The sequence below is a fragment of the Castor canadensis genome, chromosome 2, assembly GCF_047511655.1.
Source record: "Castor canadensis chromosome 2, mCasCan1.hap1v2, whole genome shotgun sequence".
NCBI classification, from domain to species: domain Eukaryota; kingdom Metazoa; phylum Chordata; class Mammalia; order Rodentia; family Castoridae; genus Castor; species Castor canadensis.
The window spans coordinates 93,510,403-93,536,416 of record NC_133387.1 but is presented as its reverse complement, the minus strand read 5'-3'; the positions used below and the strand labels follow the sequence as shown (position 1 = coordinate 93,536,416).

The 26,014-nt window shown below is 40.0% G+C and overlaps 1 long non-coding RNA gene across 5 annotated transcripts in view; it reads left to right on the top strand.

The window, feature by feature from the left end:
• Nucleotides 1–26,014, top strand: part of LOC141420725 (uncharacterized) — a 53,587-nt gene that overhangs the window by 11,176 nt on the left and 16,397 nt on the right. Inside the window, exons 4-5 of one of the 5 annotated variants that reach the window (XR_012445275.1) lie at nucleotides 21,413–21,491; nucleotides 24,260–24,908. The exons of 3 other annotated variants lie outside the window; for them this stretch is intronic. This is a non-coding gene — a long non-coding RNA (uncharacterized lncRNA). Of the gene's footprint in view, nucleotides 1–6,838; nucleotides 7,907–21,412; nucleotides 21,492–24,259; nucleotides 24,909–26,014 lie in introns of those variants that run through there. One more of the 5 variants, XR_012445277.1, reaches the window with a different exon arrangement.

Genomic DNA, 26,014 nt, shown 5'->3' with positions numbered 1-26,014 from the left:
TGCTAGACAGGTGCTCTACCACTTGAGCCATGCCTCCAGCCCCTTTTTGTTTTAGTTATATTTTAGGTAGGATCTGGTATTTTCATCTGGGACTGGTCTCAGACCATGATCCTCCTACCTGTGACTTCCCAAATAGTTGGGATGACAGGTGCATGCTACCATGTCTGGCATGTTGATTAAGATGGGGTTCTCACTAACTTTCTGTCCTGGTTAAACTCAAACTGTGATCTCTACCTCCTGACTAGCTGGGATTATAGGGATGAGCCACCATGCCCAGCTTAGCTATTTATTTTTAACATTATATAAACAATATGTGAATGCATGCTCATTGCAGAAAATTCAAACACCACATATAAATGCATATTCAAATTTTGGTCTTGTATATGTAAATTATGCCATAATAAAGCCACTTTTTTTAAAAAGCTATGATCCCCATTCCCACCTCCACATCAACTTAGTCCCATTCCTTTTATCAGTCATAAAAATCACTTTTCACAGTTCCATATGTAAGCTTCCAGATCTTTTTCTGTGTGTTTTCATATATCATATAGATATAGGTAGATACAGATATGTGTGTGGTTACATACACACACATAAATATCTTTACACAAGTATGTTCAGATATTGACATATTTGTGTTTTCATGCACATATATGCTGCATACATATATTCAGGGTATTTTAATCTAGAAAGCAGAGCCATGCTAGATAAGATACTGTAGAAGGAATTTAATATAGGCAACAGAAGAATTGAGAAGCCAAACAGAGATTGGTGGGAAGTCACTGTCACCCTGGGGCTGGAGCACTAGAAGGAAGAAGTAGTGGTACTAGAGCCCAGAAGCTGGGGCCACCTGGAAGCTTCTAGAGCCATGGCAGCCTTTCCAGACTACAGCTGGAACCACAGAGGAAGGAGCTGTTTGTCAAGGTCTGAAGACATAGACAAGATGTGCCTGACACCATATGGAGCAGGGAGGAGGGGAGACATAACCAGGCTTCTTCTCTCCTCCCATTTTTCAGTGTCCATCTCTGGCTGTCTTTGACCAGGTCTGAAAATGAGCCTGGAAAATGTAGTTCCCAAAGATGCAAAGCCCAGGATAGAGGATGGTCTGTAATAGATCTGAGAGTCAGCAGACAAAAGGCTGGCATATGTAGCTTAGAATAAGATACATAAATAGCATCATGGCATATGTAGTGTTCTAAATTTATCACTTACCATTTTTATCGAGATAAAAATCTGTTTAAAAGGGCCCTTGAGAGCAGGCTTGATCCACAGAATCAAGGGGACAACAGGAGAGCAAAGAGGTAGGCAGCAAATGTTTGTAGAAGAAATACACTTCTAGCAACAGGACAGATAATGTCACAGAGCAACAGTTCAGAGGGCTGAGTGGGTGCAGGTTTTCTCCTTAGGCACCAGGCCTGACCTCTACAGAGAGTGGCGAGAGGGCTGAAAAGATCAAAGACTCAGAGATTTTCCGCCCTAAAGGAAACTTGGGTCTTCCATTTCAACTCATGACTTCTACAGAAGGAGGAACTGAAACACAGAGAAGTGAAGGGCCAGGCAGCTCAAAGGCCCTCAAGCCAGCGTATTGTCATTTTTTGCCTTTTGGGGACATGGTGAGGAGGTATTGAGGGACAGTTTAGCACCAATGCCTCCTCTTTCTGCTGTGAGTCACTGAGCAGCCTAGCAAAACGTGTGAGGAGGAATGAAAATTCTAGAAGCAACTGCTCCAATCTGTTCTGTTTTAGAGACAATGCTAGGCACCTGCCATTGCTTAGGCAGGAATTCACCAAATAACATCTTTTCCTTAAAAACACCCCTTACTTCAGAGTCTTGTTTCAACTGCCTTTTATGCAGTTTTTGGAGGCTTCAATATGTCCTAAGCACTGTGTTAGACACAAATATGAATAAGACACAGTAATGAATAAGCCATGTACCTCCAGGAGCTAAGTCTCAAAGGGATTGAAAAATGAATACAAATGACTGTGTAAATGTGATAAGACCTATAGCACAGAAGAGGGAGTGAATAATTGCTGGGGGAGGACAGTACAAGGAGGTGACAGAGAAGACTTCCAAAGGAGATAGAGATGGTATTGAAGGAGGAATAGGAACTCTTTTGACCACCAACTCCAGTGTTAAAATAACATTAGACCAACCCTTCACAAACACTATTATTCCTTAGGAATTACACAGCAACTGATCCTGTCTCATTTACCTCTCATCACACACACACACACACACACACACACACACACACACACACAATCACTTTTGATAGAGAAAGAGAATTCACTGCCCCATCAACCAGGATCAGCAGACCTTCAGAGATGTTGAACCCTGAAAAGTTGATGGAGCTCACACACATAATGTAATATTAAACAATGCCATTAGCCAAATGGCTATAAGCAAGTTCAGCAAAGTCCTGCTTCATCCTACAATGATACCTTGTATATGTTTTTGAAAATATCAGTTAACCTACTCTTACCCCTGGAATGTCATTCTAAGTATTTTGGTAGCCCTACTTGCTGGTGTCCACTTAGGTACTTGGCAATTGTGCACTAACGCCCTAGGTGAGGCTGGTCTCAACAAGTTCTTATTCTTATTCTTAACCAAATAGACTTAAAGTTGTTCTTTCACTTCCTCCCATGATGCATGCATTATGACTTTGCTCTTTATCCCTTTCTGCCAAGAAATACTCAGTTTGTAACTCAGGAAGGCCATTTGAAGGTCTAGTGGTCTGGTTAACCATAAAGAAAAGCAGATGTGAGAAACAATTTCCTTATACTGAGTCCAGCAACTTGTAGCAAGAGGAAGCCTGTGCTACAATGGGGTGCTTATGAGCACAGCCTTGTAAAACAAACGTGGCTTGGCTCTACATTTGCTCTTTCACTTAACCATACACTCAAGGGCAAGTCACTTTATATCTGTAAGTTCAAGTTTCATCATGATCATCTTGGGCTTAATAACAGCACCTACCTCATGTGGTCCTTTGCTGAGCAAATATTTATTAGATCGAGAGGGAGATAGAGCAGTGAGCAAAGAAAACCCTTTCTCTAGAGCTTACATCCTAGTGGAAGAAGATAGACAACAAAAATAAATAGATTATTATTAGAAGGGAAAGGGACTTGGGAGCATTGGGGAGGGCTGAGATGGAGTAACCACAATGTGCCTGAATAAGAAAGAGATTATATGGATATGACAGCAGCAGGTGGACATCACGGGCAGGCTGCCAGCAGAGGAAACAGCCTGTGCAGGGGTCCTTAGGCAGAAGCAAGCCCAGAGTATTTGAGAATCTAGCTGTAGCTAGATTCACAGGGTGGTGCTGTGTAGAGAGAAATGAGGTCAGAGAGTATAAGAATGGGGGGTTTTGAACACAGGAGTGGCATGATCTGACTTGCACTTTAATAGGGCTGCTCTGCCTGCTGGGTTCAGAAGAGACTTAAGAGGATGAGGGCGGAAGCAGGGTAACCTGTTAGGAAATGCTGCAATGATGCAGGTGAGAGATGACACATGTGATGTCCTTACCTCAGTGCCTGACATGAAACCAACTTTAGATCAGGATGCCCATTGGCATCCTTGCAGTGCATCTGTGGTCAAGGGAGGCTCAGGTTTGTTTTCTTTTCAACAGTTTTCTCAGCTGTCCATCCACTGCTGTCATCATCTTCTTTAATCACCCTGCTCTCTTTCTCCTCTGTCCATCTTCTCCTTACTGTGTCGGTGTTCCTTTATACTCTTATGAAGTCTTTTTCCAGGGCACAATTTTGGGGGTTTATTTTTTAATCTTGAGAATTCAAAATAAATGGGTCTTTGGCCAATTGGCTTCAAGAGCTATACTCCACAGGGCACATCAGCAGGATGAGGAAACACAGAGGGGGACTGACATGAAGGAGTCCAGAGGGGAGGCTCTGCTATGGAGAGCATACTGATGCCACAGACACAGCCTGGGTACTGTCAGAGTTCAGCCAGGAGGGAGAAGCCTTCCAGATACAGTCATGCACCAACTAACAGCAGGCTGTGCTCTGAGAAATGTGTCCTTAGGTGATTCTATCACTATATGAACATCACACAGAGTACTTACTCAAACCTACCACACACCTAGGCTATGTGGTAGACACTAATTTTAAGGTTTCAGTTTTTTACTTTTTAAGCTTGTTTTGTTAAAAAAAAAAACCACTAAGACAGAAATACACACATTATACTAGGCTACACAGGGTCAGGATCATAGACAGCTGCCTTCCATCTTTCCATCTCTGCATGCTGGCCACTAGAAGGTCTTCCAGAGAATAACATGAATGCAGCAGTCACCTCCTACGACAACAGTGCCTTCTTCTGCAATGCCTCCTGAAGGACTTGCCTAAAACTGGTTCACAATTGACTTTCTTTATAAGTAGAAGGAGCATTTTCTAAGATAATGAAGAAGTATGGTAAATATGCAAACCTGTAATGTAGTTGTTTATTATCACTATTGAGCATTATATGCTGTACACCATTGTATGTGATATGCTTTTATACAACTAGCAGCACACAGATTTGTTTATATCGGCATTGCCACAAACTCATGAGTAATGCATTGTACCACATATGATGTCACTAAGTGGATGGATTTTTCAGCTCCCTTGTAATCTTATGGAACCACTATTGAATATGTTGCTCATCATTGACTGAAACATTTTGCAGTGGGTGACTGTATTTCAGGTAACACCTAGAAGGAGGATAATGCAGGGAATCTGAGGCTGATGGTCCATTGGATGGGCTGGGAAAGTGAACATCAATAGGTCGTTTTCAGGCAATCTGGAAGTATATTGATGATAGGGAAGCCGCCACACATAAACCCATATCTACGGCACTAAAGCTGTTATTCAGAAGAGCCCTTGTTGATCCCGACCACCGTGGTGTCATAATACCAAATAAGCTATCAAGTGGGCAGTGAGAGTATTCCTAGAGGACATTCTGACAATGGGACTACAAACAATGACTTAGCATAAACAGAAGAGTCTCCAAATCATATAAATATATATCAGTAAGGTCAAGCTTGAATATATCATCCAGCTCCATTTCCGCTTAGCCGGAGCCCCAAGATACCTAAGGCTACTCTAATTCTGACCAGGGGATAGAAGGGATGTTCGAGTGGAGCAAGATAAACAGTGGCCTTAACTAACTGTGATTTAAAATGTGTTCCTTTATGGAGAGCATCATCTTAAGTGAAGTTAACCAGGTTCTGAAAGCCAAAGGCCACATGTTTTCTCTCATATGTGGAACATAAGCCAAATAAAAATACAAGCAACATTACGAAAAGCAGGTCACGTTTTTCAGTCAGTAACAGGAGAGATAGGGTAAAAGAAGTAAATTAAGAAGGTGAATGTGGCTAATATACTTTCTATACAAGAGTGAATGTAGAATTTTTAAATCTGTTGAACTCACCATAAGAAGGGGACTAAGGTAGAAAGGAGAAAAATAGAAGGATGAACCAATTTGGGTTGTAATACATATATACATGGAAATGTCACAATGAAGCTCCCTGTATAACTGTCTTAAACAAACAGAAATGTCTTTTATCAAAACTGGAGAACAGGAAGATAAAGTATGTCCTGTCTGGTGGTTGGCACGAGTGGGAGGGGGAGGGCATAAGGCAGGGTGCAGGAGGGTGAATGTGGTGGAAATGTTATGTATTCGTGTATGACAATGGAAAGATGAGACAGGCTGAAACTATTCCAGGAATGGGGGAGGGGAATAAAGGAGAATGATGGAGGGGGTGAATTCAAAGGCTATTGCGGGTTTTGTTTTGGTTTGGTTTTGCAGTACTGGGGTTTGTCCTCAGGGCCTCATGCTTGCTAGGCAGCTTGAGCCTCTCTATCAGCCCAGAGGGGGTGAATTCAACTATGATATATTGTAAGTACTTTTATAACTGTCACAATGTACCCCCAGTGCAACAATAATAAGAAATAAGTAAATAAATTTTTTTTAAAATAACTTCAGAAAAAATAAATGAAAATAAAATATGTTCCTTTTAGCAGTTTACTAAAAGCACTTGACTCTCCTTCCCCACCTCCCCACACACACACTGCAAGGACTCCTCCCACAACCTTGGAAAGGACCCTTTAAGGGAGGTCTCCTGTAATTTAACCTTCTCACAGACTTTCCTGGCCTGGGAGCTACTTCTATCACAACAGGGGAATTAAGGCAAGTGTGAGGTGAGCCCTTGGGCCTGGGGTATTGTTCATAGCTATAATATGCTATTCAACATAGAATTTGTAACAACACTGTCAGATGATTTATTAAATTTTATAAATTTGAATTTGTAGATAATGAGCCACTTTTGGCAACTTTTACATTCTGACTTCTGAATCACCCCATTTTAAATGAGTAGATCCTATGTTCATTCATTAAATTAAAAAAATATTGAGCTGAGTGCCAGTGGCTCACGCCTATAATCCTAGCAGGAGGCAAAGATCAGGAGGATTGCAGTTCAGAGTCAGCCTGGGCAAATAGTTCTGCCAGAGCCTATCTCAAAAAACCCTTCACAAAACAGGGCTGGTGGAGTGGCTCAAGGTGTAGCCCTGAGTTCAAACTACAATACCAAAAAAAAAATTATTGTGAACATTCTCTTTGCAAGCACTGTACTAAGCTCCCACAGTGAGAAAAGTAAATGCAGACTCTCCCTTAATGAGATCTCAAGGCAGGAACCACAGAATCAAATAGTCAGCCAAACATACAATTATGTGAGTAGAGAGAAAAGGTCCAGGGTCCTTCTGAGGGTAGGACAGGTGATCCAAATCTAGTGGAGGATGATAGGAAAGACTGCGATCTGAAGGATTCATTCTTTCAATGATTTTTTTTCCAGTGCCAGGGAAAGAACTCAGTGCCTTGTATATGCTAAGCAGATGCCACACTTCCAGCCCTCAATAATTATTTTTGAGTGCCTCTTCTTTGCCTGCACCATGCTAAGAGCCAGGAAAATGGTGAGCAAAAGCTGCAGAATCCCTGCCTCCCAGACCAGTCTCTCTGAAGAGATGTTGTGACAGAATCAGACTGCACCTATCTGGAAATTACCACGTGCCATGGCTTCCTGGACATGACAGTGCAGGTGTATATATGAATGTACACAAACAGTGTTGACCAGCAGGGACAGACTTTCTGAAGGGAGCCACAGTGTACTGAGAGCCAGAGGCAGAATTAACTGGATTGGTGGTGATGCATGTTGGGAGAGGGTGGGAGAGAGAGGTAGCTTTGTGTAATCTGCCAGGCAAAAGAAACTACTCAAGCAAAAGCCCCAGGGTGAGAGAGAACAGTAGGAGGGAGAAGGGGGGGCAAAAAGACCCCTGCGTGACTGGGATTGCTCCACAGGAGAGTACAGTTATAAGGGGCCACATCAATGGGAGTGAGCTGGTGTGCCTAAACTGATGGGAGCCCCAGATTATAAGCAATGGAGAGACATGGCCCAACTGGCATTTGAACCAGATCACTCTGGCTGCACAGAGACTATTGGATTCCAAGGGATGCTTTGGCAGTAACTGCATCCTAATTACTTCCCCCTTTCTCACTTTCCTTTCCAGTGGCCTCAGAGATTGAAATAAATGTAGGACAGATACCGTTAAAAGCAGGCCAACAATGAGGGGCTGTGTGGCTTGGAGAAGAGCGCATAGCTTGATACAGACTAGTTCTCTCTGAAATCCATCTTCCATCTAGTCTATAAAACTGGGAGAACAGGCCGATTCCACTGAGTGTCACGAGCAATAGAAAGCGTATGTGCAAATTATCTGGCATTTGGCAGAACTCAGTATATGCCAGCTGTTATTGGGAGTAATTGCAACAATATTTTTTATAGTTTTATAGATAACTATCTAATGAGATCTTCCAAATATCAATGTTAGAAAACAAGTTTATATTACCTGGCTCATTAAAATATACACAAAAGACAACAAATTGAAAAGGTTTCTCAATAAATTATATTATACATGAGTTGCCTTGTATTTGACCTTTACTTATAGGTGAAGGCAATTATTCCCTTGAAAAACTTAAAACATTTGTTAGCCTATCCCTCCCCCAGACTCATCGACATTGACTTCTCAGGAGCAATTTTATTTGTTTCTCTAGAGCCCACTAGGAAGCCTGGCTCTCAGTAGTGGGTGTTCAGTAATTTCTTGCAGAATGGGAAAATAAATAAAGAACAAATGAATAATCTAATAGATGAGTCTAACAACTATATTTTATGAACAAAAATAGAGTCACATTGTTGGTTCTATAGAATATGACTGTCTTAGAGAGAACTTAACATGAAAATTTCAAATCCAAACTGCCCTAGAAAATTCAGTATGTATGATCAGCATATATTTTCAAATAGTTGAACATCCTTTCAAAGGAGCTACAAGAAGTAGCTATAACAAGTTCCACTGTGGGCCTGTGTTATACTTATTTTTTTAGCAAAAAAAATTGTTCCAAGTGCCTTGTTCACAGGGAGAACAATCTAGAAAATCTCAAAGGACTTCTGTCTAACCACTGACACAAGGACTCAGGATCAGCTTTTTCCTTATCTTATTCACTGTAATTAGTTGCCTTGATCAGACCTCTACTGGCACAAAAAGAGCAAGTGAAAACAGTCATACATTTTATTTGTTAAGCACAGCTGAGCCTGGCTCAACAGAGTGTCAATTCAAAAGGGAATAAAATATGCCACGAAGTTGGGAGACCGGGAACAAAGAATCCAGTATGACAATTTACAGGAGAGCTAAACAAGCACTCAAAATAGCATCAAGAAGGTGAAAAGCCTCTTGAATCCAGAAGGGGTAAAATAGAGCCAACAAACTGAGAAGAGCTGGAAGGACCAATTTAAAATCAATGAAGAAATCAAAGGCTTTGCTTTAAAGGAATATTTTTTTTAAAGTCAGGTTTATTGAAGTACAATTTATATATGATAAAATTTACTATTCTGATATATAGTTCTAGAAATTTAACCATCACATATAGCTGTTTCGTTACCACCATAGATGAGATACAGAACCATTTAATCAATTCAAAATTCCCTCTTTCCCCTTTGTAACCAAGCCCTCCTCCATCCTCAGCTCCAAGCAACCCTGATCTGTTTTCTATCCCTCTAGGTTGTCTGCTTCAAGAGGAGCTTAAGGGTCTGGGTATATCACTTACTGCTAGAGTATTAGCACACATAAGGCCATGGGTTCAATCCCCAGTGCTATACTCCCCCCCCCAAAAAAAAGAAGTTTAATAATGGAGCTAATAGAACTTAAAATGTGTAAGGAAGAAATTCTTTCCTCCCCTAACACCCTCTCCCTTTACTATTTATTAGCATCATTTAGTGAACTTTTATTTATTATTGACCCATTATTTGCCAAAGAATTTGAATACATTGTCCTTCCTTTTTACAGTTTGTCCATAAGGGAGATATTTTCCCCATTTTCTAGATGAGGGAAGAGATTCAAAGAGATGTCAAGCTGATAAGATGCAGATCAGAGATTTAAAATCAAGATTGACAAAAAAATGTTATCTTGGCTTATTCTCTGGGTGTTTAATTGTGGCTGACTTGTTCTTCTATTTCTTAATTTGTATAATCAAAGCTTTTAAAGTAGGCTTATAGTACTTTTACAACCAGAAAAAGTTACTTTCTACATATACATAACCAACAAAATCTGATTCTAAAGCCATTCTCTTTGCTGAGTCAAGGAGGGAAAGGTAAGGAAAGCAACTTAGACCAAGGAAAGATTCCTCTTAGCATTTGGCAACCATTCAGAAGAGAAAAATCAGAATTGAAATTATCAAAAGAGCCAAAGCACACCTCTACTGTCTCCAAATCTCAGCACAGCGTAACATCTCCACCTTCAAAAAGTTCTCTAGCACAAATGTCCTTCCAAAGTGCTAAAAAATGAGCCCTGGAGGTATTTGAAGCCCACTGAGACCACTCCAGTCCCACAGACAACAGTCCTAAGCATCTTTCTGGTTAGTCACACATAGAGACCAGACAGGAACAAGCTAAACTAATCTCCTTCATGGGCAAATGAGTGCATGACCACCCTGGGAGAGGCGGGAAAATGCCTATTGAGGTCAAAGCTAATCTTAGGGAACACAGGTCAAAATACAAGTCATGTTTGAAAAAAATGTTTTAAAAACACATATCTGGCAAAAAAAAAAATTAGTAAGTAGAATTTGCAAAGTGCGTCTATATCTCAAAAATGTAAAAAAAGAAACTCAATTTGGATTCACTTCACAAAGGAAGATGCATAAAAGGCCCAGAAGAACTTTAAAAGATGCTCAATGGCACTGATCATCCAGGAATTATAAATTAAAGCCACAGTGCAATACAACTACCCGCACAGATGGCTACAGTAAAAAGAAAAACCTGACAACACTAAATATTAGGGGAACGTGGAGCAACCTGACTTCTTGTATGCTGCTGTCATACAACTACTTTGGGAAAGGGTCTGAACATTTCTTATGAAACCAAACATGCCCCTATCCTATGACACAGCAGTTCTACTCGGAGGTACACAGACAAGAGCAGTGAAAACATTTCCACACAGACTTACGCAGAAGTGTTCATAGCAGCTTTAATTGCCAAACAGGAACATTCACACATGGAATGCGACTCAGCAATAGGAAGAAACAAAATCTGATACATAACAATGTGGATGAATCTTTAAAGCACAATGCTGAGCATATAAAGGCACATAGGAGAGTATATTGTGTGGTCACTTTGATATGAGGCGAAACTAATCTATCTATTGTGGGAAAAAAATGGGGATACAATTTGCCTCTGATGTTGTGGAGAAAAAGAGATGGCAATAAGGAACTTTCTGTAATGACAGGAATGTTCTGTATCCTGATAAGGATTTGCAGGAATGTTTCTGTCAAAAACCACTGAACAGTACATGTAAGGTAAATGTATTTTGCTGTATTTAAGTTTTACTTCACTAAAAAACAACAACAAAAGAGCTGTATACTGTAAACAAATGTTGAACCAAAAGTTAATGCAATGCATACTAAAATGTTCAGGGGTAAAATATAGAGATGTTTGCAACTTCCTATGAAAACTATAAAAAAATAAAATAGAGGAATGGCTACATGGATAGATATGTAGTAAAAACAAGCAAAGTAAAAAGTTAGCTGTAGAATCCACAAGGTGTTGACTGCACAATTCTTCTAACTTTTCTGGATATTTGAAAATTCTTTTTTTTCCTTTTATTGTTGTGGCGGGTAGGGTACATCCTAGCATTTACACAGGTTATTACGATGTTTCAAATGTATCATGCATGAATTCACCTCCTCAACCATTCTCCTTCATTCCTCCTCTCCCATGATTCCTGGAGTAGTTTCAACAGGTATCATTTTTGCATTTACTTACATATGTATACATTTTATTGCACCATGTTCATCCTCCCACCCTCTTTCTGCAATACCCCTCCCTCCAACTGGTGCCGGCCCTCCCCCCTGGGTAGGGATTGTTCTGTCTCCTGTTCTCCGATTTTGTAGGAGAAAAAAAAGATAAAACGAAAAACAGGACATTTTAGCTTGAGATAAAGGCTGCTACACAGGGAGTTTCCTTGTGATATTTCCATGTATGTGTGCATTATCACCCCACTTGGTTCATCTCCTCTAATTTTCTTCATTCTACCTTAGTCCCTTTCTTATGGTGGTTTCAGTCAGTTTAAGATTTCTACATTCTTTTTTGAATAGTGGGTATATCAACCCTGTTCAAGTTCTTAGTGTCCTTACCCCTTTTGTGCGTGATCTCTCCTTAGTGTGACCCATGTCCCATAATACTGCTCCATTTGTATTAGGTCTATATTTCACAAATGAGAGAGAGCATGCAGCTTTTGGCCTTCTGAGTCTGGCTTACTTCACTTAAGATGTTCTCCGGTTCCATCCATTTATCTGCAAATGACAAAGTTTCATTCTTTTTGGCTGAGCAAAATTCCACTGTGTACAAATATCACATTTTCTTAATCCATTCATCAGTAGTGGGGCATCTTGGCTGTTTCCACAGCTTAGCTATCGTGAATAGTGCCGCAATAAACATGGGTGTGCAGGTGCCTTTGTTGTAAGCTGACTCATAATCCTTCGGGTACATTCCTAGAGAGGGATTGCTGGATGGTATGGCAGGTCTATTTTTAGTTTTTTTAAGGATTCTCCATATTGTTTTCCACAGTGGTTGTACTAGCTTACATTCCTACCAGTAGTGTACCAGGGTTCCTGTTCCCTCCCCCCCATCCTCACCAACATTTGTTGTTGCTGTTGTTCTTCAGGGTGGCTATTCTAACAGGAGTGAGGTGGAACCTTCGTGTGCTTTTGGTTTGCATTTCCTTTATGGCCAGGCATGGTGAGCATTTTTTCATGTGTTTTTTAGTCATTTGTACGTCTTCCTTTGAAAAGGCTCTGTTCAGTTCATTTGCCCATTTCTTCACTGGGTCACTGATTTGGGGGAGTTTAGTTTTTGGAGCTCCCTGTATATTGTGGTTATCACGCTCGTCTGATGTATAGCTGGCATAGATCTTCTTTCATTTTGTGGACTGCCTCTTCAACAGACCATTTCCTTTGTTGTGCGGAAGCTGTTTAATTTGATGTAGTCCCATTTGTCGGTCCTTTCTCTTGGTTGCTGAGCCACTTGAGTGCTATTGAGGAAGTCCTTGTGTATGCCTTTTGCCTCCAGTATATGCCCTGTTTCAGCTTCAAGGTTTCAGGTCTTATATTAAGGTCTTTAATCCACTTTGAGTTGATACTTATACAGGGTGATAAACATGGATCTAGTTTCAGTTTTCTGCAGGAGAAGATCCAGTTTTCCCAGCAACATTTGTTGAAGAGGCTGTCTTTTCTCTATTGTGTGTTTGTGGCACCTTTGTCAAAAATAAGGTGGGCATAGCTGCATGGATTATATCCGGTTCCTTTATTCTGTTCCACTGGTCTTCATGTCTGTTTTTTGCTAGTACCGTGCTGTTTTTATTGCTATGGCTCTGTAGTGTAGTTTGAAGTCAGGTATTGTGATACCTCCAGCATTGCTCTTCTTGCTGAGTATTGCCTTGGCTATTCGTGGTCTGTTGTGCTTCCAGATGAACTTTGGAGTAGATTTTTTAATCTCTGTGATGAATGTCATTGGGATTTTGATGGGAATTGTGTTGAACATATAGATTGCTTTTGGTGGCTGTTTTTACTATGTTGATTCTACCAATCCATGAGCATGGGAGATTTTTCCATCTTGTAATTGTTGAAGAAAAATAGGTTAGGAGTTGGGTGCACTGGCTCAAGCTTGTAATTCTGGCTATTTGGGAGGTGGAGATTGGAAGGATCAAGATTCAAGACCAGCCTGGGCAAAAGATTCACGAGATCCCATCTGAACCAAGGGCTGGGCATGGTGATGCACACCTGCCATCCCAGGTACATGGGGAAGCACAAAGAGGAGGCTCACAGTCCAATCCAGCCTGGGCTATCTCCTAATTAATTACCCATCTCAAAAAGGGTTGGGGGGTGGCTCAAGTGGTACAGCACCTGCCTCACAAGTGTGTGGTCCTGAGTTCAAACCCCAGACTGCCCCCCAAAAAGTTAGGATTTAGGAACCAGAAAAAATGAAGGTCAGACAAAAAGGATGAAATTGGTGTTAGAATATTATGAAGAATTATAGACCTGTCCTTGAGTTTCCTAAGAGTTAATGCAAAATGGAGTGAGGAGATGGGATAGGAAAAGAAAAGGAAGAGAAAGGAGAAAGAGATCTCAGTTACATGACTAGCAATGTTCTAGTAAAGCACCTCTTTTTTAAATTTTGAGACAGATTCTTGCTAAGTTGCCCAGGCTGGCCTTGAACTCACAAGCCTCCAGCCTCTTTCTTGGGTAGCTGGGACTACAGACATGTACCTCTGTGCCTGGCTTTAGCACCACATTTCTAGTAAACCACACACACACAGATGAGTTTCCATGAAAAGAAGACTGCAGTGTGGTTCTTTTAGGATTCTGGCTTGACACAGACTTATCAAATAAGCAAGACACTCATTTCTCTCTCATACAGTAGACCCCAGATAGTGCTTTAGGATAGTATGTAGACTACCAGGGAAAACAGGTGAGTGATTGAAGCTGCAAGATCCTACAACATAGAAAATGGCTACAATGATTTAGCCAGAAAAAAAAATTTATGAGGCTACCTTGAAAATCACTAAGAAATAGATTATATCACTTATATTATTAATCTACTCCAGTCTATCCTGATAAAATAATTCCTCTTTGAACATGTACCATATGCTAGGTACACTGGGAATGATAATAATAGAATTCTTATACCATATTTCCACAATTCTAAGATGCATAATTCTTTTTTGCACATTCTAACATCTCTGAAATTGGGATAGGTCTTAAAACCAATGGAATGTTATAAATGGTAATTTTTAATGGTACCTAAAAAGTGTTTCTTAAAATCAATGGCAATCTCGATTTACTACACAGTAGTTCAAAGTATTTTCATCTTATTTGAGCCTCACAGTCTCAACAGTTATTCTTATTTCAAATATTAACATTGAGATAGCTAGAATATGAGGAGGCCTTAACTTTAATCTAAAATTACTGCTTCCTCTGAATATTACACAACATATTTATAGAATGAAAACTCCATGGAAACAAGGACTTTATTTTATTCACTACTATATTACAAGGGTGTAAAACATTGCTTGTCATGAAGTAGGTAGTTAATAAATATTTATTGAATGAATGAATAGATTATAGAAGTGGGTGAGAGTCAGAAGGGAGAAAACCCTTAGGATTGTGTGGGCTGGGAAGTTTATACAGGGGTGACTATCCTGCCATCTTTTCTCTGGATTGATTAACTTCTCATAAACCACTTAAATATCATTCACCTTCATTATGCTATCTTCAGGTTAAGCCAAATACATTTGCTCCCGATGACTTGAGAACCTAATATAATACAAAGTGTACTAGTTTTTACATCAGAAATATGAGTTTATAAATTCCTTCTGATTTTAACCACTCTAACCATTAAACCTGGGGAGAGAATATATAACTTTCCTGAGTACCAATTTTCTTATCTGCAAAATTGGTCATAATAGAACCCACTAGACTATATCACTGTGAGGCTTAAATGATACCAGTTATGGTAAGCACACCTGGCACGTACTACCAGCTCGGTAACATTCATCCCTTTCTCTTCCCTTTACCATGTGCCATGTGGACTTGGCAAACACTTCATTTTTATGTTGCACATTTCCCAACCTCCAAAGATTTCAAATTTCTAAAGCACCCTGTTTGGTTCTTTGGATATGAACCTCTCCACAGTTCAGAAAGTGCTGTCATGTTTGAAGTACCCTCAAATATTTCCAAATTTCATTCATCCACTTAATCCATAAACATTTATCATGTACCTGTTGTGTCAGGGCCTTTTCTGATCATTGAAGATACAGCAATGAACAAAATTAACAAAAATCCCTGCCCTCAGGAGCGGGGTATAGATTAGTGACAGCTTGCCTAGCATGTACAAGCCTCTGACTTTGATCCCCACTACTGTAGTTTTAATAATAATAATAATAATAAAATTTTTTAAATCTCCACTCTTGTGGGGACAGATGGACAAAGCACAAACAAATAAATAATGTATGGTGGTAAGTATTATGGAGAAAAATCAAAAGGGGGAATGTAAGTATGAGAGCCAGGCAGGAGTGACTTGTTGCAATATTAATTTTGGTGTTAAAGAAAAGCTTCCCTTGTGTGATAATATTTGAGCAGAAACTCCAAGGAAACAAAGGGAAAACCCTGCAGACATCTAAGTTAAATCCAAAGAGCAATTTAAATATTTGTAGTAAAAATAAATGGGAAAAAAACCCATAACATTCCAGAAGGTGAGAACATTTGGCCAAAAACCTGATGGAATTAAGTAGAATACTTATGTGAGCAATGCTAAATGGGCAAGTCTAGCTTGAGTGTCAGGACTTAGACTATCAGGGAAAGAATTTGTATTTTACCTTATGGGCAATGACATATCCCTGAAGGCTTTTGAGTAAGTGTGTGAAAGGAAGCTTCATCTGGTAAAACAACCAGAAGTATTAAAGGGAAAGGACAGCATTTCCATTTTAGAAATCTTGAGTTTGACATCATGGTAGATTATAAAAAATAACCTGTTTGGTAAACCATTGGAAATACAGGCCTGCAATTAAGATAGAAAAGGGTTTGAGATTTTGAGAAGAGGACCTGACAAGGAGACGCACCAGCAAGTTAAGTCTTATGCAGCAAAAAGACCCTAAAAAAATGGGGCATGATGTGCCTGAGGAAGACTAAGGAGGAATATTCAAGAACACACATCATGCCAGATGCTTCAGCCTGATGGAAGAGCTTTTGTTTAAATGCATGCTACATGAAATGATTTAGGCACTCTTCAGAAAACAGCACACCAATGATTCTTCCTGTCTAAAAAGGCATACAGCTCCTAACACTTGACCTTTTAATCTAACACTGATTGGAAATAAAAAGAAGATGCAAAAGTTATGTCTTGGTCATTTGGAATAATTTCTCATTTACCCTTAAACAAGTGGGTGGTGATGCAAAACAGAGAAGTGGGATTTGTAAACACTGAGAAGAAAAGACACAAGAAGCAGCTGCATCTTTACATATGATTCTTGAGTCCTCCTGATGTGTTTGTGGAAATTTACCACTAAGAAAAGATTTTTAAAATGTTACTGAAAATAAACTTGGTTCTTAACAACAGAAGCAAAGTAGTGACATTTTTCCAGGGAGTTTAACTGGGTATGTTATATGCCAATAGATAGCTATCGGCTCCTAGGAAGAAAAGAGACTAAAGAAAAGCAAAAAGAGAGGGCCTCTTTTACTTAAAATGCATTATCTTAATCTAGAGATCTTCAAATATTTTGCTTACATAACCCCCAAGAGAATTTTTTAAAGCTATGTAACTCCTCATATATTTTAAGTTGACATCTAAAATTTTTCGTCATAAGATGATGATATACTATAGAATTATAGGATACATATTTTGCAATACTATTTGACAAAACAGGTTTTTACTTTCGAAAGAAAACACCCAAAATCTGAAAGAAATAATGCAAACATTTTATAAGCCAGTTTTACTCAATGTTTCTCAAAAGCTTTGCTTGTACTGCAAGACATCCCAGTTCACTTTATGGCAATCAGCGTCACACTGTTCAGCTGCTCCAAATCCAGAGTGTTCCCCACAAAAGTCAGTTATTCTATTCCCAATTCCAAGTTTCATCCTTCACAGGAATATGTGTAAGGCAGTCAAATAAAGGAAGCCCCATATGCTATAAGGCAACTTGATTGATAGCAATTAAAGATGTCTTCATCAAGCCAGTATCTCTTTATCTCTTTCTCATTTTTTCTTTCCATATGCATCTACAAAAAAAAAAAAAGCTTTCCCCTAAACAGCCAAAATAACACTACCACACCTAACAAAACTATTTAGTCCATATTAAAATTTCTCATATGTCTCCCAAATGCTCTATATGGCTGGTTTTAGTAATCCAGGATCCAATCCTGGGCCATGCACCACATCTGGTTGTTAAATCTCTTAACTCCTTTTAAATCTGGAACATGCATTCTTAATAGGGGCAATATTGTCCCCAAGGGAGGAAAAATTGGTCCCTGGGGAATGGAAAAAAAGTCTTACTTTTTTCATGTACAAAGCACAACTTATAATATAGTACACAAACACCTACATAGGATACCTGTGATATTTTCATGGTTGGGGAATGGTTGTAGGAAAAATGTCTAAAAAGATTCCTTTTCAGTAGGGGGTAGACAATAATGGAAGAAAGGTTGAAAAATACAAGACCAATCACGCTTTCATGGCACTGATAGATTGATGAGGCCCCCAAATTAATATTAATGCATCCCTTTGTTTGGTTCATAGGGAAAGTTTTTGTATCCCAGGGCAATGTCACATTGTAAGATTTGGGATGAGGGAGCCAGCATAGGCAGCAATGTGCTGCTCAGATTACCTTATAAGAAGGGACTCACTACCCAGCTGTGAGGAGTGTGGCTCACTGACATCTTTGACCATTAGATTCCTTTGGGTCTGCCTCAGTTTTCTAGCCAAGCCCCAGTCAGTGACTGAACAAGCCTGGCCATCTCCATCCAACTTGAGAACTTCTAAGAGGAGTCTTGGCTCTGGCACCCCCCAAGAGCTGACAGAGATACTGTGGGGTCTACATGTCAGTCTGACAATTGCAGCTGCCCAACCTGCATCTTCTCTTTTTCTTTCACAGATGTTATTACCCATTAAGACATTTGCAGAGGTAACAATCTCTCTCTCAGCATCTCCTTCCTGGAACCAAACTGTTATCACAAAGGCAAACACGGGCTCATAGATGAGTTTTAAAAAGTAGGAAGGAAGTTAACAACTCAGGAAATGATCCCCTTAAAATTTTGTGTAATTTTCACCTACCAAGGGCATAAGGAACCAGTCAAGGTTCAGTTAGAGAAGCAGAGCAGTAGGAAATATAACTATTTTTATAAAACTATATATAGCTGATACGTAATGTACCCAGTAGGGGTCATCTAGTTTAGAACTCCTAAGTATCCACATTAAAAATCACTGACTTGCCCTGCGCGGGTGGCTCATGCCTATAATCCTAGCTACTCAGGAGGCACTGTTTGAGGTCAGCCCAGACCAATAGTTCTTGAAACCCTATCTTGAAAAACCCATTACAAACAAGGGCTGGTGGAGTGGCTCAAGGTGTAGGCCCTGAGTTCAAGACCCAGTACAAAACAAAACACTGACTGTACAAATAAAAAAGGGCCAGAGAGGAGTCTTTCTGAAAATCAGAGGCTGGAGAAGCTGCAGGCCTGGCTACTGTTCTACTCCCACCATGTCAGCCATAGGTAAGTGATAGCATGAATGAGCTGCAACAGTACATGTGTCCTGCACCAACCTCCCAAGTGTGAAGAGAATGTAGATACTGCTCCACTGCTGGGCTTTAGCTTCCCAGACTTCATACAATGTCCCCTGAAGCTCACACTAACACAGAAGCACACAGGGAAGGGAATTTTGGATGTTGTAGTAGTCTCAGCTGGGCTAAGCTGACACATAATCCACCCAACAGGGCTCTCCTAGTTTAGGACCCCAAAATAACTACCCACTGACTGTACACATAATGAAGGGCCAGAGAACCTTTCTGACAGTTTTGCTTGGGAGTTCAGGATTAAATGTATACCTTTGTTGCATATCCTAAGATGAACCTGTTAAATCCAAACTCCATCAGTTAGGGAGGACATTACTGCTTTACTCCAGGGCTTCAGCAATGGACAACAAGGTGGGGTAAGGGAACCCTTCAGTATTATAGGCCTGGGTTTGGGTAGCCGCTGGCTGTTAACCTCTCTGAGGTTCAGTTTATTCATCCATAAGAGTGACTGATAATACGCACTTTGCAGTTTTCTGTGAGGATTATGTTCTGATAGTATACTCAAAGTCAACATACACAGTGCCAGAATATAGTTCAGTTATTATTTCAAAGATGTCTTATACCTTCTCAATTAATGAAGTCATGTTGCTGTGGATCCACTGAATCTTCAGAGGATCAGACAAACCAAAGACTGGCTAAACTGGAGGATAAAACAGAGCCATCAACTTTCATTCCCCTAAAACCAGAGTTCTCCATGTCTTTGAGTTACAATAGTAGGAGGGCAAAACCTGATGGTCCCAGTTGGTTAGCTTCCAGTTGCTGAAAGCCGTTAATAGCTTCAGGCAAAAGACTACAGTCAATAGGAAATTACGCTTCATGTTGCTACTGCAATTCATTATTTCCTGAAGGCAGATGCCTCCTTCATGGTTCTTCATGGCTCAGAGAGTTGGAATCAATCTCGGGAATCATGGAGGCAAATAAAGTTGTGAAGAATGGAAAAAGGTCATTTTTGTCCTGTCATTGTTTAGCTCTCTCTGTCCCCTGTTCTCTTACACCAATATGTAACTTATGAGCCACAAATGTACTTCATGGTCAGATTACACTTTGTTCTGAATTAGTCAAGATTCACAAGAAACACAAACCCGAGTCAAATAGCTATAAAAAAAAAAACAGATAAACAAGAAAGAATGATGGAAGGAAGGAAGAAAAGAAGGGAAGAGGCAGAGGGAGGGAAGGAAGGAAGGAAGAAAGGAAGTTATAGTCTGTTGTTTATTTGGCTCAGCAGTCAGTGGTTTGGGAAGTGAAAGATTGCAGGGCCTTAGCAATATAATCAGATCCCCACCCCTGCCCCAGTTTCAGTCTGTGTAGGAGCTACATTCTCACCCATTAAGGTTGAGCTGACTCACCTTGCAGTGGAGTGTGGGTCACTGGTTATATCACCTCAGTCTAGGTACACTAGAGGAGAAAGCTTCCTTCTCCTAAAGTAGGCATATAAATTCCCTGGGAAAGGCTCTAATTGGTTCAGTTTTATGTAACTAAGTGGGTGATAACTATGGTTGGCCATGCCTGGACTTCATGCTCACCCTGTAGACTAAAGATTGGTTGGGCAACCCAGTGAAGTCACAAAGTGAAAGTGTGAACCATTAACTTTCAGTGAAACAAGGTGTACCAGAAGAAGGTACTCGAGGACAGCTGAAAAGGCACAATTGACAAATCTCCATTTCAGATCCTTTTTGTCTCAAGTCTTTTGTTTTGCTTCCTAAGACATTTTTTGAAAACAGAGACTTTTATCATTGCAAAGGAAAAACTCCTTGTTAATACAAAGAGGAAAAAAATGTACAGAGGAGAGGAGATAGGTAAATAGGCTGCCATCAAAACTCTCAGAGTGTATGATCGCTCTGTCACTTCAGGTACTTAATCTCTGAGTAAAAATAGCATCTACCTCATTGGGCTTCTGAGAGAACTACGTGAGTTAATGTAAGTAAAACACAAAGTACAAAGTACAAAGACTGATACTATAAGTTGTTTAACTTTTTGGATGTTTTTTATTTTAGTACTGGGGATTGAACCCAGGGCCTCATGCATGCTAGACAAGCTAGCAGTGATAGTGGTAGTGCTAGTGCTAGTGGTAGTGCTAGTGCTTTCTACCCAGCAGAAAGGTTTTTTTTTTAATATAAATTTAAAAATTTGTGTGTATTCTGATGCAACCATATCCCCACTACACACTGAGGGCTGGTTTACTGCAAGTAGGCTGCAACTCACTGCCCAGGGTTCTTTTTACTGGCACAGGGAGACCCATCCAGGGAGTTAAATCAACTCCCAGTTGGCAGGATTAGTGGCTAGACATTCCAGCTTCCTCATCACTAGGTGGGATGGATGGTCTTGCGACCTCAGGATGACTGCACTCCAGCTGGTGCCTTTGTTTGAAAACTCACCCTTTGCATGTTTCTGCTTTCTTTCTTTTCCTGTCTTACTACTCAACTCTCCCACTGGTGTTTGCTGGAATCATGTGAATAAACTACTTGCACTTGAATCTTCATCTAAACTAGGAAAATAAATTACAAAGAAAATATATGAAAGAATATGTGCCAGAATGTTCACCATCATTATTCTATGACTGATGGAAGTGTAAGTTATTTTCCTTTTCATTATTTATATGTAAAATATTTTCCACAAAGAGAGTAGATAGCAACTAATTGATACCCATCTAAAATCTTTTTTTTTTTTGATGTTGGTGTTGGTAGTGGAGTTTGAACTCAGGACTACATGCTTGCCAGGCAGGTGCTCTACCACTTAAGCCATTCATCCAGCCCTTTTTCGTGTTGGGTATTTTCTAGATTGGGTCTTGTGAACTATTTGCCCAGGCTGACTTCGAACCACAATCCTCCTGATCTCTGTCTTCTGAGTAGCTAGCATTATAGGCATGAGCCACCAGCGCCTGGCTTTTTTTTTTTTAAAGAACTGGTCTTGCTTTGTATCCCAGGTTGGTCTAGAACTGGTGATCCTCCTGTCTCTGCCTTCCAAGTGCTGGAATTACAGGTTGTATCACCACACTCTGCCCAGTCTAAAATCTTAACCCTGAAATTTTATTCTCTAAAGGGTGTGACCTAATTTTAACTCTATGCATCCAATAAGCAAGTCTTACTTTAAGACCCACTAAGTCTATTCCTATCTTCCCGCCTTTACTTGTACTTTAACACACTTTCTCTTATTCCTACCTCTTCCACAAGGCCTCCTCTGACTCACTCTGCCCATGATACCACTTTGTGTTCCATTTGACTACACGACATCATCAGTTTTTCCCACACCCTACTTACTTTAAAGAGAATGTATGAAGTACTTGTTTGCCATAGGAATCTCTCAGGTTTGGATCAGCAGTAGAACTACTTTCAATACAAAAATACTGTTACACCAACTCAAGATAAAACACTCCCACCCCCACCCCCAAATTATTTAAGATAATATCTGAACAGCATCTGCTGTTTCAGTCTTTAATAAAGGCTCTTTTTAGGACAGCAGCAGTTGGAGAATAAAAAAGAGAAACAGAAGCTGGCTCTGATGCACTCATTCCACCATCCATAAATGATCTTTTCATGAGGACACAGCTGATAAGGAGAGGAGGAAAGACAAAAAGCATTCTTGACTTAGGAATAGAATAGCAGCTCCCCCTCAGTGTCTGATTCAGATATTCAGAATGGCTTTCTTAGGGCTGTGCCTCTTGTGAATTATGAGTCTCTCCCTCTCTCTCTCTCTCTCTCTTCCCCCCCAGGCTTCATATTAAAGACAAGATGCAGCTGCCAGGGCCTCCAGAGATTTCCCAGAAGTCTACCATGGTGAAATAAAATACCATGTTATTCTGGAAAACTAGCCAGTCTTTTCTTCACTTGGACCATGCTATCTCATGGCCAGGATAAAAGATCCCAGACTCTAGACACTTACTGCTTCTCTTAAAATTTGTGGCATGATCTGCACAATCCTCAAATTTTTTGTGCATTAGCAGCATGATATTGACAATTATCTTCTAAAGGGATTGGATATGTTTGTATAATACATGTTCACTCCTCCTTGAAATTCTGTACCAAAAGAGGAAAACTATTTTACTTCCAAGTGGAGAGAGGTTCTGTGACTCTTGTGCCCCAGATGACTTGGGACATTGACAGGCTGTGATCCTCCCCATTTGCATCTTTCATGTCATTACTACCAGAGGATCGCATTACACAAACGGCTTGAGGTTTATACATAATGATTGGTTGAACTGTTTCTGAATGTTGCAATCTCAGCTTGATCTGCTCCATTTCTGCTAGAAAATGGAGTCAGCTAAAATAGGTTTGTAATCCCACATGGAGATTCGAAGTACACTAGTGAAATGTTGAGAGGGTGTCAAATTGAAAAGTATCTCTAATTAAATGATTTAAGCCCTAGTAAAGACCGACATAGTTTGGATCTGAAATGTCCCCCAAAAGCCCATGTGTTAATACCTGGTCCTCAGCCCTGTGCTATTGGGAGGTGGTGAACCTTTAATATTTGGGGACTAGTGGGAAAAAGTTAGGCCACTGGGACCATGTCCTTGAAGGGAATATTGTGGGCATGATCCCTTCTTATCTCTCTTTGCTTCCCCTCTTGCCATGTGGTGAGCTGACTTCTGCCACATGCTCCTGACCATGATGTTCCGCCTTGCCACAGGCCCAAAGCAACAGGGCCAAGTGACCACGGACTGAAAACTTGAGCCAACATAAACTTTTCCTCCTTTAAGCTGATTATCAATAATGTTTTGTCACAGTTATGGAAAGCTGACTAACAGAGACTGAGTCTGAAAGCAAACGCAGTCTCCCATCCTCATGTCTTGATTTCATAACATGAAATTTGATCTTCAAATAGTAGGAAAAGTTGCAATCCCAGCAAAGGCTTGAGTGGTTAAGCCTATATAGCATGGGAGAAGAAGAATTGCAAAAATTACTGAGTTCTTGCCAGGCACAGGTGGCTCACACCTGTAATCCTAGCTACTCAGGAGGCAGAGATCAGGAGGATTACATAGTTGAAAGCCAGCCCGGCAAATAGTTCGTGAGACCCTATCTCAAAAATACCCATCACAAAAAAGGGCTGGTGGAGTGGCTCAAGGTGTAGGCCCTGAGTTCAAACCCCAGTACAGCAAAAATAAATAAATAAATAAATAAAATCACTGAGTTCTTCCTCCTGATGAAAATAGGTCTCCAAGTATTGACAGACAGCATGCTCTATACAGTCCTTTCTCCCGCTAACGTTTTATCTAGTTATAAGCTAGCAAATAAGATAAATGAACATCCCTCTTCTTGTTGGATATGCCTTGTATTCAGAAATCTTTACTAAAATCATCAAATGCTAAGAATCAAATCTCTTTCTTTTTTTTTTTTTTTCAGTACTGGAGTTTGAACTCAGAGTATAACCCTAGTGAACTCAAGTCAGATGAAAAACAAATGAATAAAGACCTTGTGGGTCCCATTTTGGCATTTGAACCATTCATCAATGTTTTCTAAAATGGTACCATTGGACCCTTTAGAAGAGAAAAGACGCTTTGGTGCACCTATCTACCATTGTTTCTACAAAAACATCAGTAAGACTCCAGATTGACAGGAGATCACACATGTCTGGTCCTAGTGATTTCCCTTCCTAATAAAATGAATACCTAAGTATATTTGTTTATCTAAATAAATAATCAAACAAATAAATACTATGTATGAGGAAAGGTACTATGAAAAGAGAAAGTTGTAAAACCGTATATTTGCTTGATTAAGTGTTTGGTTTTTTTTTTTTTTTTTGTAGTACTGGGGTCTTAAACTCAGGGCCTATACTTTAAGCCACTCCACCAGCCCCTTTTTGTAATGGATTTTTTTGAGATAGGGTCTCACAAACTATTTTCCCAGGTCGTAGTTTGATTGTGTTCAAACTATGATCTTCCTGACCTCTGCCTCCTAAGTAGCTAGGATTACAGGCATAAGCCACTGTGCCCAGCTAGCTAAGGGCTTTTAAATGTACTATTTGATTTGATTTGATGCTCACAAAAACTTTATTAGGTAAATGTTCTTTTTATTCCTTTTTATAGACAGGGAAGCTGAGATTTAGAAAGGGTCTATAATCACATGACTCAAAAATGAAGATAAAGACTTGGATCTAGTCTGAATTCAAGTCTGTTTAAATCCAGAATAAGGCATCTTATCTTGCCTCTCTCTGGTTCTTGCTCCCACTCTGACTTCTTTCCCTCTCCCTCTTCCTCTCCTCTCTCTTTCTCACAATACATGTTGATCTATGTATAGTTTCTTCATATTCTCCAATGTTTCCATGATCTAGTAAACTTTCATTACCACAAAGCCTTGCCAGTACCAGACTCTAAAGCCACCTAGGATGTCTGATATTCCAACTACCAGGCCACTCTAAGGTCACTACCCAGCTGCTCGACACATCTCAAACTCACAGACTGCCTCAGCTGAGGCTGTCCATACATTTTGTCACTTGGATGTGGAAATGGCAACCATTAATTTTAAAACCAATGTTTAGAAATGGCTGCCACTTGGATTTTGGTCACTAGTTTGTATAAACATGTGCTATCGACATAAATAATTTGCAATCAGAGAACGTCTTAGGTTCTTTTGGAGAAGCACTCTTCACATTCCAGAAATTGTAAGGATCCAAACATTATCCAGGTCACAATTACGCTTGTTCCTTTGACTCAACACAGAGATACATACTTCTAATCACTAACATTTTAAGTAATGACTCTACAAAACACATGCTCAGTGGTTTACATACATTATCTTATTTAACCAAGGCTTACAGGGATTGAACACCAGCCCAATGGTCACGTACTAGTTAGTGTAGAGGCAGCGCCAGCTCTCCAGTACAGGGAGCCTTAGGTCAGTCTTCACTCTCAGGCTTTCTGTTCTTGGTGACAAGCCTGAGCCATCCCTGTAGAAGACAAGATGAAATGGCTCCAGCTGGGAATGTAGAATCCAGTAGCATGAAATTTTTTTTTAAAGGTTCACAAATGTAATAATAAAAGGCAGAATGCAACCTAATATTACTAACAGATAAGGAATAGTAATGACTTCTTAAAAGGAACAAACCTTTAGTTTGTGTGTGATGTTTTTGAAAAGAACTTGGAGAAAAGAGGAAACCAC